The following is a 12,709-nucleotide window of genomic DNA, read 5'->3' as shown; positions in this document are numbered from 1 at the left end:
AAATTAATGAATAAATAATAAATATTTCTAAATCCACATTCTTCAGTAATTACTGGATTACTGTAATGATTTAAATTTCACAGAAGGCAAAGCCAGCTAATTAATTTGCAATTCAAACTGCCTGCAATAAGTTCTTAAATTAGTTCGAATCCCACTCAGATCATTCCAACTCAGTTGTTCTTCAGTCACAATTAATTTTTCAGTGGTGTTATAAAATGTTGCACAAAAAGGGGCATTAGCTGTTCACTTTTTATGAGGATCCCCCTCCACCAACCTTTATCTCTTTTATCACAAATACATATGGCAACTTTTATATTACAATAGAGTTTCAAAAAACAAGCATGTGACAAAACAATGGTTTAACAAAGGTAAAGGTTTCCCCTTGACATTCAGTCATGCCTGACTCTAGTGCTCATCTCCATTTCCTAGCCGAGGGAGCCAGCGTTTGTCTGCAGACAGTCTCCATGGTCATGTGGCCGGCATCACTAAACACCGAAGTGCACGGAACGCTGTTACCTTCCCATTGAAGTGGTACCTTTTTCTCTACTAGTGATGCTACCTTAAAAATTAAAATAAAGCAATGATCAATTCCATTTGAAGTTGTTCAAGATGTTGGGAAGGCCGGTGGATGAGGGGGTGGGAAAAAAGAGGAGGGAAGAATATTAGGAGAATAGAGGAAAGGCAGGTTGGAAGGAAGAGATAGGTGATGATCCAGGAGAGTGAAGGATAGAGGGACAAGACGGCCTTGAAAGAGAAGGAAATGGGAGGCAGAGGTTACTGGAGTAGAAGACTGACTCTCCCTTTCTCTGCTCTGCAATTTCTGGACATGTCAGAATATATGGCGGGCATTTGTGCTTTTCTTCCAGCTCTCACATATCATGTATATACACACCAGGAAGACACAAGTGAAGCAGCCTAGAAAGTCCCAGATTAAGTACTACTTCTCTACATGGCACAGTGAAGAGCATGGAGATACACAAGGATTAAGACGAATACCTAACATTCCAAGACAACCTTTCTGTACCAACAAAAGTTCTTCCTCCTGTAAATTTACAGGACAATAACAACTTATTCCTCTGATTTCTCTATGCCTTCCCTCATTTCTTCATTCCCACCATTACTACATCCTGAAGGAAAATCGCCCTCTCATCAAGCACAGAAAGCAAAACAAATGCCTTTCATTGGCACCCGTTGAGGGGTTTTGTTTTTGTCCTGAGTTGCGTGATGTGGGGAAAGGATGTGGGGGCACAGCATGCATGTTTTCAGGAAAGTTTGAAAAGGCTGATGGTTCTTCAGTGAATTCTCTGCCTTACATGGTAGTTTTGCATTAACATTTGCACACTAGCAATTGTTAAAGCAAAACTTAGCTAAATACAACATGTCAGCATTATTTGCATCTTTGTTTATTTTCTTCTGTCATAAGATGTGTTTGGGGGATTAAAGATCTTGATAGGAAGTTTTGTCTGATTTGTCTGCTGTTTCTCCACACTTGACTGGTTTGTAATAATTTTTCAAGAGTAAAACCAGTGTGAAAAAAAAAAAAGAATTATCCATTGTCACTTGCTTCAAGTGGTAAGTGTCATATATTCGAAGCTAGCAAGACTGGAATCAGAATAGAAACACATCTTGAAAGGTAGAAATAAAACATGTAGCAGCCTAGAGTTCCAGGTTTGGACATCAAATCAAACAGGTTGGTCCTAGGACATTTATGAAAGCAGATGCAAAGAGCAATGGGCAAGCACACAGGATGTAACATTTTTGCTCACTCCAGGGTAGCTTCAGTTAACTAGGTTAAGCACAAATCAAAACCAGTGTATGTCATTGCATAGATGTGTAGTATAATTCATGAAATCTGAAGAAGCTTCACCTTTCATTTTCACTATACACGGGCTGTGAAGGAGTCAAGGAAAATAACATAAGCACATTGGTGGCACAGATGCAAATCACTCTTTTGAATATTATGGGCAATGCAGTGTCAATGAACTGGGTAATCTTCATCTGCAAAATCCATTAACAGCATTTACAGATGTTATGATCACCACTGCCAGGAATGAATATGGCTAATTGGAGCAGATATTTCATGGAGGATGAGAATAGAAGGCATAAGTTCACCTCTTGTATACGCTGTCTAACATATATATCCTATTTTTCATTATGTAGAGAGTTTTCCCTTAGGCTGTTTGTTCTGGTTTTCAAACAAGCATATCCAGGTATAGAAAAGATAGCCAGTTCATGAAAATTTATGCCATACTCAATATCTCGATCTTAAATGTGGCAGAAAACACTTTGTTTTACTTCCTTGTTGATCTCGTTTTAATTTTATGGGTTGCCTGTTTTTTTAAATTGCCTGCATTTCACAATAAAGCAGAATTTCTATGGGGAAGGGAAAATGCAGATGAATTCATGCCCTGGTGTGCATAGCTAATACTTATGTATTTGTTTAGGGTACATCTGCAGTGGGTCAGCAAGAATTATACAACTTTAAGACCGAGTGTTCACAGGCTGTGTAAAACAGCAAACGGCCTTGATGTTGATGTTTGAAAACTGAGACAACAGTTTCTGGTGGAGGAGATCTGCAAAACAATGTCATTTATATTTGGCTTCTTCATCCTAGTTAAGGTTGCTGAAAGAGATTTGGAGCAGAAGTTGTGTAAGTTGTGATGTCATTCTAGGAATCAAAAGAAGGATGCTCATTAGGTCTCAGTAGCTGACATTGAGCTAAAAGGCTCAGATTCCTCACTTAGGGAATTCAATCCTTTTTCTCTAGCCACATCCCTATCTAAGCCCATTGACCTTTAATAACCTATAACGTATAATGCTTTTACTATTCATAGTTTTTCCTTTGAAATAATGTTAAAACAAGATTTAATTTACAGCTGACAGGTAATTTATCAAAGTGGAACACCAACTGGACACAAGAGAACTATCTTGCCAAGGGCCTACACATCTGATTCCATGTATCAAAAACGTTTTTAGAGTATTGCCCCAAATAGCACCTTCTGCACAAACAGCATCTTCCCATTCTGAAACAGAGTGAGCAGTCATCTCAAAACCATCTCTGATAAGGCATCTCTTCCTCAGATAGAAAAATCCCACTGAGCATGTTGAATAGGCATTTTGAAGGAATTGAAAAGGGACTCAAATGATTTTCAGTTTCTAAGTATCCAAACTCATGGATTCCACAATGGACCAATTAAGTGATGTGGATTCCATGAAACTGCAGTCCATTTTTTTATTTGATGGAACTACACAAATTGAGTAATATAAAAACATGCAAGTTAACCAGTAAAAACCCCACCAACAAAAATGTGGATTTTCCCCATAGGTTGAAACATGAACATGGATTTTTAAGTTTTTTATATATGATTGGGGTATTGGCGCCTTTGGGAGGAATGCAAATTTGTCAAGTTCTGTACATGTATACAAGTGTGCTTGCAAAATATCCAATCCAAAATATCCAATCCTGTCAATGAAAAGAGAATGTAAAGAAAGACACCTGAGAACCTGCCAAAAGCCCCCCACAAAAACAGATTTTAAAACATTAGTAATGCCCTAAATGCTGATTAGATGTACTTAACATAGCTGTGTGGAACTCCTGGAAGAGATCATCAAGGGATTGTCAGTAATATCCATGTGCCTTTGAAATCTATGTTTCCTTTTCACTATATACCAGCAAAGCTGTTGATGGTCTGAATATGTGTTGGCTTGGATAAGAGGGAATCAATAACAACTTAATCCAGAAAAGTCAGAGATGCTCCTGGTCTTCTGGACTCTGAATAAAACCAGAATAAATAAAAGAAAAAGGAAAATTGGGTAATGAACACATTCCAAATAATCTTGAGTGGAATGATGCATAGATTAAAAAATGAAAGGAAAACTAAGAAGTGTATTTAGAACATTTAAAGGGAATGTGGATGATAGTGTGGATATGTGTGTGGATACACACACACACACATGCCAATGAGAACAAGAAATAATATTCAGAATTCAAAACACAAATCGGATTATAATGAGCTCTTTCACATGTTACCATTCCATTTTTTCTTTGTCTTTCTCCATGTTGTATTATACCAATGTAAAGAGGCATTGTGGTAAAATAGAATTGCAAATATACACAAGTTTCTCATTCTAGTTAATTTGCCATTCCATACACTTTCCTTGCCCTATTAAAAGCCACAGAAGTTCCCAGGAAGCACAGGCGAGGTCTTGAAGGAGGATGCCATTCCATAAAGCACCTGAAAATACTTTGGGTGAGGGATCTTGCTTATGTAGAGAAATCCTGTGTTAAATGTAAATATACCGGTATTCAAGTTGTGGTACTGTTTTCATAGGCCCATCAATCTTTCAAAAGAATCCTAAGGGAAAGGGACCCAAAAACAGCTCAATGAGAAATAAACATAAGCAGTGTGCATGGAATATTTCAGTAATTCAGGCAGTGGAGGAGGGTACGAGAATAGAAAATTGGGAGTTAAGACAGGATATAATTTAATATCCTGTAAAGGGGAATGGTTAGGAAGAGAGAATTCTAAATTGGAACACTTCACATGTCCATGGTTCTCTTCTGCAAGTCACTCTTGGAAGCTAGAATTCAGGATAGCACCTTGGAGATATTTTTTTCTTAACCTATACATTTTCAATATGTCCAAGATGTATGGAGGTATGGCTGAATAGAAGTTAATGTACTCATCCAATCATTCAAAACTTCCAAGTATGAGTAGAATCTCTTTTCATTTAGCACTCTACACTAAAATGGAATAAGGCTTTGTATTACCATCCTGTTTTGAATCTGAGTATTTAAGGTAAATAGCAATGGAATTACTCTATGCAGTGTGAACTTCAGTATGCATACTTAAGTTGCCAGCTTGATTTTTCTGTGGTGCTGTTCCTACTATGTCTTGTGATGGGTACTGAGCCAAAGAGAAAATTGATTCATCTCTTAGGTTCCTTGGCTTTGTATAAGCTTAATCTAACTAGTTAAGCATGTGATCCTATAGATGTTCAAGCAGAAATAAGTCCTTCTAGCATTCCCAAGCTGGCTTTCATTTTCATTAAACAGCAAACAGCTGGGATAATGAAAAAATGAGTGTGACATTTAGAAACTAAATTATGCCACCATTTTGTTGGTACTTCTTGTGCAATTTCTGATCCTACTGACCCATCCCCCCACACACAAACACGTTTACTAGCTATCCATTCAGACATATCAATATTACCCAGGAGGCAAGAATGAGAGGGAAAAAAAATAAGGTCACACTTTCTTAGTACAAAGAAGAAGGTATATTTGAGAATGTGAAGGCACAATCCTACTGGATCAATAATCCTTATAGAGAGAACTCTGAACAACCTGGGAGAGGGATTTCACACTATCCTCTGGTCCTTGGGATACCCTCTCAGAGACCATAGATTTGTCCACTATACACACACACACACACACACACACACACACATATATATATAAACATTATATTTACTCTCTATAACTACTTCGGTTTCCTGAGCTTTTGTTGTAACCTAGACTCAAAAGCACTTATGTTTCTCTCAGTTCCACTCAGACTAATGCAATTTTTCCCCTTCCAATCTCTCTCCAGATACTAAGATAGGAGTGACTACCAGAATAAATCGTTATTTTCCGTTTAGAGTTTTCAGCTTAATGTTCCCAATGTCCCTTACTACTAATATAGTTCCGGGAAGCAAGAGGTCAGTTATGGGATTTCAATTGTTATATTTGTTTTCCCTCATAGACTATTAATAAACTTCTTAAAAATGATCTTACATACTACGATGAAAATCTGCTAAAATGGGTTTTTGGAACTTTATAATAACTAATGTACCGTAGAAGGTGAATATATTCCTTTGGAACACATCTTCTGAGATGTACATAACCCTTGCAAAAGAAATTAACTTTAGATCTCAGCCTCTGCTGAGTAAAGTACTGGGAGCTGCTTGTGTTCCTGACATCCCAGAGTGAAGTATTTGTAATTGCCAACTTTGCACAAGCTCCAGGTTAACTGAAGCTTTCTTATTACTACAGCAAAGTAAAATCGCTGTATGTTATTGAACCAACCCTTCAAATTCCTGCTCACGACCAAAGCTGGTGTGGCAGCAGGCAGCTGAGGCAAAACTCTAGTTATTGTTGCAGCCTTGAGGGAAATTGTGTGAGCTCATGCACTATATATCAGGGCTCAAAATCTCGTTTTTCTTGCTCTTGTGTTTTCCAGATATAGCAACACTTTTCCTTCCAACTTATCACCATAGAAATAGCAGCCTGCTTTCAGTGAGCCGTTCTAGGCTTTCATCCACCATCCATGTGAAAAAGGGGAAATGCCTAATAAATCAAATAACCCTCTATTAAATAGGGTCAATTTTTCCAGGCACCCTGGAGCTTTGATTATGAGACTCAGAGGTTGGAGCATGAAAACTGGGGGCCAGTTCCTAACTTTTAGGTGAAGGACAGATTTAGGAAAGCAGCTATTGGTATTCTACGGGGAGTGAAGTATCACAGGAAGACACTGATGGATATGGGGGTGGTGTGGATGAATAGCACAAAGACCATCTGCTGAAATTTTTGATTGCTCCTCTGAAGGAAAAGCTTAAAATATGGAAACTGCCAGTCAGACTCCTAGACATGGAAATCTCAACATTTGAGTAGCTTCTGTGGTATTACACAGTAATGTGTAATCTATAAACACTTATGTGGGAGTACATCCAGGGGAATTCCATGAAAGCTTCCTGAAGAGACATGACTTAAATTATTCATTTGTACTATGTTGGTGGCCAGAAGGAGATAGATCCTCAAGGAAACCACTCTAAAAAGACCCTTTGCAAATTTTTGGCAAAATTATCCACCCTATTTTTGTGGCTAGTGCTTGTTAACCCCACACTATATAGGTGGGAATAGGTCCAGGGCATTATGACAGGTGCAAAACAATAGATAGGCTGTCAAAACAGCAGGTTTTTGCTGTTGCTAGTTGCAGCAAGAGCAACAAAACAAACTTTAAGGGCAGGAGAAAGAAGCATGTTATTCTCTATGCTGATCCTCGTTGGTTCCTCATGGAGAAATTAACTTAAATGGTCTCTCCAGTTTTCCCATGCACAAATTTCAAGGAGTCATTTGCATATCAAACTTGAATCCAGGCTCCTTTTTACTCTACTGCATCTGCAGTGGAAGCTAAAATCTAGGAAAATATACAGCATCGTGAGAAGTTTACATCAGTAATGAAAAAGAAAGCAATCATTATCATAGGTAAAGACAGATAATTTGGAAAGAAAACACTTGGTGAATTGGTTTGAATTTCACAGTTGCTTTTGCAATATTTAAAGATAATGCTCTGAGCCACTCCATAAGATTTCTGAAGGACTTAGCATATTTTCAACAAGTCTGGCAAAACAGGATTAGTGGCTCTCAGACACACAGGTTCATATACTCAGCCTATTACTGTGTTTTAAATCAAGGCCTTACTATCCAAGTGGTTTCAGGTGTTGCTGCCCCCCTTTCCACACACGCTAATTCCTTTCCTTGCAGAGCATTGCCAGCTTGTTGCTGTTGCCTCTTCACAAAATTCACTTTCACTCATACAGGAGGTCCAGCAGATGCAGAGAAAACCAAGAATACTGATAGGAAAAGAAGATAATCAGGTAGATGGACTTTGTGTTGGACGAAACCATTGCCCTCTCAAAGGGGTGAGACAGATATTCTAACTGCATGCTGGTTGACAGTTCGTTACTGTTTACAACAGCATCAGAGGATGTAATATTCTGGTAGGCAGCTAAAAGGATTGGGCTATTTTTGTGTCCTGAAAATTGCACAGAGTATATGTGCAGACATTATCCTCAACGTATTAGAGAAGAACCCACTGGGATATATATCTTTTTAAAGTGTTCTCATGGAAGTAGCAAAACAGGACAGTATTTTGTTTGGTGACTCATCTGGTAAGTTAAGAAACCTCTGTAGATAAATAAGGCAAACACTGAGAAGTGTTAACATTTTAACAGTGTCATTCCCTCGAGGCAGCATCTGGGTCAGTTTACTTTCTCTTCTGATATGTTTGTATTACTACTGTGCATTGACCTTAAAAGGTAGCATTTTAACAATGAAGGGGAAAAAAAGGATTGTTGGAAACAAATTTAAATATGGTGACAATGGTGACTTTTATTTCATAGTTGTATTCATAATTCTGAAACTTATAGGTTAACTGTGGACTGTAGAATATGTATGGCTGTAGAATATATTTAGTTCTAACTATAACTCAACCTATGTGATGATCTCAAGTTTTCTTATAAAGTAATGTTTGCATAGACATGGTTGACATGGATATGATGTTTGGTGTATTTTCTCATTCTATGCAGTTGTTTTTTTTAAATGTAGTGTTTTCCTAAACAAGTCTGCCATGATTTGATACTATAAATATTGACTCAGATGTAAGTTCCTTCATCTTAGTAGTAAGGAAACTGGGTCACTGGGTTAAAAACCTTCAACATGTGGTCTTGAATTACCTGTAGCTAGAGATTCTGAATGCAGGAGTTTAGATGCATTTATAAAATACAAAACATGATAAATAGGCTATATCAATGAATCCAAACATTGTTAATACAGAGATACTGTGTGTGTGTGTATACCACACACTATGTACTAAATTTCTGGAGGCCTTCTCCCTTTTTTTTTTTGGTGAAAAGTTCAGTGGGTATAGGTAAGGAAAAGTCTGTTGCAATTATTCAATAGTTTTCAAAGGTATGCTTTGGAGAACACAGATATGCTTTAACTGATGCTCATTTCAACAGAGGTTATTATAATTTAACTACAAATACAGCAGTTATCAAGTTTTGCCAGTATGCTGCCATTTTATGAAGAATAATGAAAGCTGCTGAAGGGATAATCTTTGTCTAATACTGTATATGTTCTACACATGTCCAATGTGTGACACAAGTACAGCATAGCAATATATTTTCATTGTGACAAGTACAATTCCTACCATTACTCCATCACTGTTTCACTATGTTCTCAGTTTACAATAATTTGTGAAAAACTGACAATCCTAATTAATAGTTTAAGTTCAACCAAAGATGAAAATAAATAGACTTTTGTATGAATTGGCATTTGTTATTTGAAATGATTATAAACCATTTATTGAAACTTCCAAACTTGAAACATGCTACAATCTGGCTGAAGAAGCTGCATTCTATCCTAGCACTTTCCTAAGAATTTACTTCCTAGGAAAGTAAATTCTAGATAAAACGTGATAGCATTTTTAACTTTAACAGCAAATGTTCCCTGTTCAGAATAAGCTGCGTGTTTGCTACTAACTGAATATAATGCACTTTGGAGGGTACTCAGAGAGAAACTAAAGAGACCATGGAGGTTTATTTGTACTATGCAGACAATACACATTGATCAGCTTGCTTCTAGACTCCTGCTAATTTAACTCATATGTATCTGAAATAATTATACATCTCTTTTTAAATGTTTTAATAAAACATAACCTCTGAAGCCTCATGCCACAATCACAGCTTTTTTTTTTTTTTGATCTTTCAAATGCCACAGGGCTCAGCCGAAATAAAATGGCAGTTTCTGTAGAACAAACTTAGAATTAAAGCTGGTGGCAATGCATATTCCAAGAACTTACACTGTAAAAACTCTGGCTGTGCTCCAAAGATAGAAACAACATGTTCAGCTCTCAGAATTCTGTATATATGACTGAGACTTCCCTTACAGTTACCCTTGTCGTCTTTCCTGTTGCCAAAGAACATAAATTGGGAGAGTGTCTGCTTTTTAAAGTGAACTATTAGAATGAAAATAAATGTAATTACAAACATTGCAGGGGAATGAACAGATTATGAATGTCAAATGTAATCTGTTGTGCAAGGTTGTTATATTTTAAAAATCCCTTTGCTGTGGTCAAGTAAAATGACAGTTATTCTGAGTTTAGATTTCATCCTGGGATATAATTATTAAACCTTACCATACTGAAGAAAGACTATTCTAAAATATCAATTTACCACCATCTGACTGTAAACAATGTCTAGTGGATTCTCAGTTAAAGATATAAGGAGTAGAATTGTCTAGTGGATGCTAGAATGTCTAGTGGATGCTCATTTAAAGATATGAGTAGAATTGGCACCATCTGATTATAGTCAAACTTTTGATTCCATTATGGAATCCATTATTAAAAGCAATCTAAACAAGTATATCTTAGAGAAATTGTGAGTTTATTTCTTAATTACTTTGCAGCTTTATTTATGGAAGTGAGTGGTATGGCCTTTTGAAACTGCAAGGCTTATGAATTCAGGGTCAAAAAAACAAATTCTGAAACAAGTTCTAGTTTTGTATGAACATATACTCTGATCCATTGACAATAATCAGAATTGAAGCACATTTCCTGAAGATCTGCATATGTATGCAGTGAGCCACTGGATAAGATAGGGATAAAACTTATTTCCAGGAATTTTGCATGTTCATCAAGGAACTTAGAATTGTTTAATAGCAATTGCCTTAGAATTGTTTAATAACATTCTCATACATTCTCTGATGTGAGCAAGGGAAATGGAGTACATTGACTTGGTCATCTTACAAATGACCATCTCTTCAATGGCTTTTAGGAAACATGTCAACACTGTTAAAAGAAGAAAGGAGAGATGGATCTTCTCTATGATTGTTACCATGGCCTGATCTAAAAAAGAGCAAGTTGCCCAAAACTACCTACAAGTCTTCATAGCTGATAGTAGAAATATGAACCTAAATCTTGCATCTTCAAAACCAATGTAGCAGTCATGTGATTGCTAGACTGTATTTCTAGAGTGTAAGTATTTGGCATGATGGTACATCATATGGAAACCATTGGCCACTGATAGCACAAATGTGAGTATTTATTTTTAATAGCCACTGACTAACTGCTTTTGGACGAAGTTCCATTACGCTAAATAGAAACAGACAGTGTAAAATGACCCAGACGTGCACACTGCTAATGGACAATATGTAGAGGCGCTGTGCACCCATAAGAGCAGTGCTTTTCTTGTCATAGAACGCACCGGAACAAAGTTCCGGCACCCTTTTTCTACAGATTTTCCAAGTTTTAAAAGTAACTTTTGAAAATTTGATGTTTGGTCCATGTGGATTTGAATCACCCTGTCAAGCGTAGCAGGTCGGTGGCAAAATCATTAAAATGGTGCATGCGGGCTGCTTGTGTGTTGAATCCGATGCATGCATACTTTGTCCGCACTGGTTGTGATGGCACTGCTCGGCTTGTGGCACTGCTCGGCTTGTGATTGGTCGTGTGGTCACGCGCTGAGTGCTTATTGCGAGCAGCGACCATTATGTTTTGTTACACAACTGACGTGTGTGGGTGTGTGTACAATGATTGACTATGTGCGAAAGGTAAATAATTTCATGAGTTCTGGCAGCTTTTTTCTTACAAAAAAAAAAGCACTGCATAAGAATTTAATGAATTCTCTCTTGATCAACCTTTTTTCAATATATAAGGAAATAGCACATCTTTTCCACCCTAGAACAAAGAATTCATTGTGTATTATGGATTTTATACAAACGGGAGAAACTGCAGTAGTAATTGGATGCTGAAAGCTCTAATAGTTTGTTGACCAGACAATATAGCAAGAGCTATAATTATAAAATAAGGCTTAATATGTTTTGTTTTGGTACATGTAGGTTTAGATTGGATTTCTACATAAGCATTCTATGCTTTTGATGAGTAACAGGCTTCACTGCTTTGAGGCAAGCAGTTGGAGTAAATCAGTCCTTACCACTGACTTGAAATGGCTGTGTGTCCAGATCTTTTTCTTTGATTGCTGTTATCGCTACTTCTGTTTACTTTAGCCAACTTATCTTTACCTGGATTTTTCTCAAAAGGAAAAGGGAAGATGAAGAACTGTAGTATAGGCAGATGGGCTCTCAATCTACACTTCCTTGTTTATCTAGAAAGGTAGGAATGCATGTAAAGCCATTGTCTAAAACTGTGTTGTCTATAAGTATTTCTTTTATTCTCCCTGGAACCCAAATCTGTTTCCCAGAACCCAATGAGTAGGAAGAATTCCTTTATCCTTCAACTGGAATCAGTCCTTACAAAAATCCAGTGGAAAGGAGAGGTCCCTTCATATCAGTGAAGGCTAAGTACTTGCTGTTCCAGACAGAGGTCTTCCACAGGGAAATATATCTTGTGGTGTCCAGAACTAGCTATAAAACTATCTATTTTTGACTGGTCAAAAGCAATTAGTTCCTTAATGCATTTGCAGAGCAGACAGTTGAATGAGAGAAATGGGCACTATATATGCTGCCCTTCTCCCTTTCTATTTGAGTAGCAGTAAGCATCCTGAATATAATTCTTCCAAATTACTCAATAATAGTTGCGGTCTGTGGGTGTTGGCATCCAAAGTATCTTAATATTGCCTTCATGTTACTAGATCAGTGGACTGGTCCATTTGGACTGACCAGCAGGGTTCAACTTGTATTTTGGTTGTCTCCTCCATTCCTGATCTCATTCTCATCCCCACTACTTTAGAGTTGGAACTTCTATCTGTGAGAGAGACAGTCAAATAAGCAGTGGGAAGCAGTGAGCCTCTTGCTTAACAACAATAAGCTCAGAAAGTCCGTTCATATCTCACATTTGCTTGTGTATTGATGTTGTATTAATTCTGATATGGTATTAATGTTGATCAAACATTAATACTTGATGTGGTATTAATGCAAATAACTTACTTCTGT

General features: G+C 37.2%; 1 protein-coding gene across 7 annotated transcripts in view; it reads left to right on the top strand.

Annotated features, from left to right (window-relative positions):
* The window catches only part of DMD (dystrophin), a 994,758-nt gene that overhangs the window by 29,202 nt on the left and 952,847 nt on the right, over window positions 1–12,709 (top strand). The window contains exon 1 of one of the 7 annotated variants that reach the window (XM_044441366.1): window positions 8,000–8,018. The exons of the other annotated variants lie outside the window; for them this stretch is intronic. The gene's annotated coding sequence lies outside the window, so the exon portion shown is untranslated. Of the gene's footprint in view, window positions 1–7,999; window positions 8,019–12,709 lie in introns of those variants that run through there. 7 annotated transcript variants of the gene reach the window in all.

Source organism: Varanus komodoensis, unplaced genomic scaffold (assembly GCF_004798865.1).
Source record: "Varanus komodoensis strain SLA01 unplaced genomic scaffold, ASM479886v1 scaffold4, whole genome shotgun sequence".
Lineage (NCBI taxonomy): Eukaryota > Metazoa > Chordata > Lepidosauria > Squamata > Varanidae > Varanus > Varanus komodoensis.
This window is presented reverse-complemented; position numbering and strand designations above follow the sequence as displayed.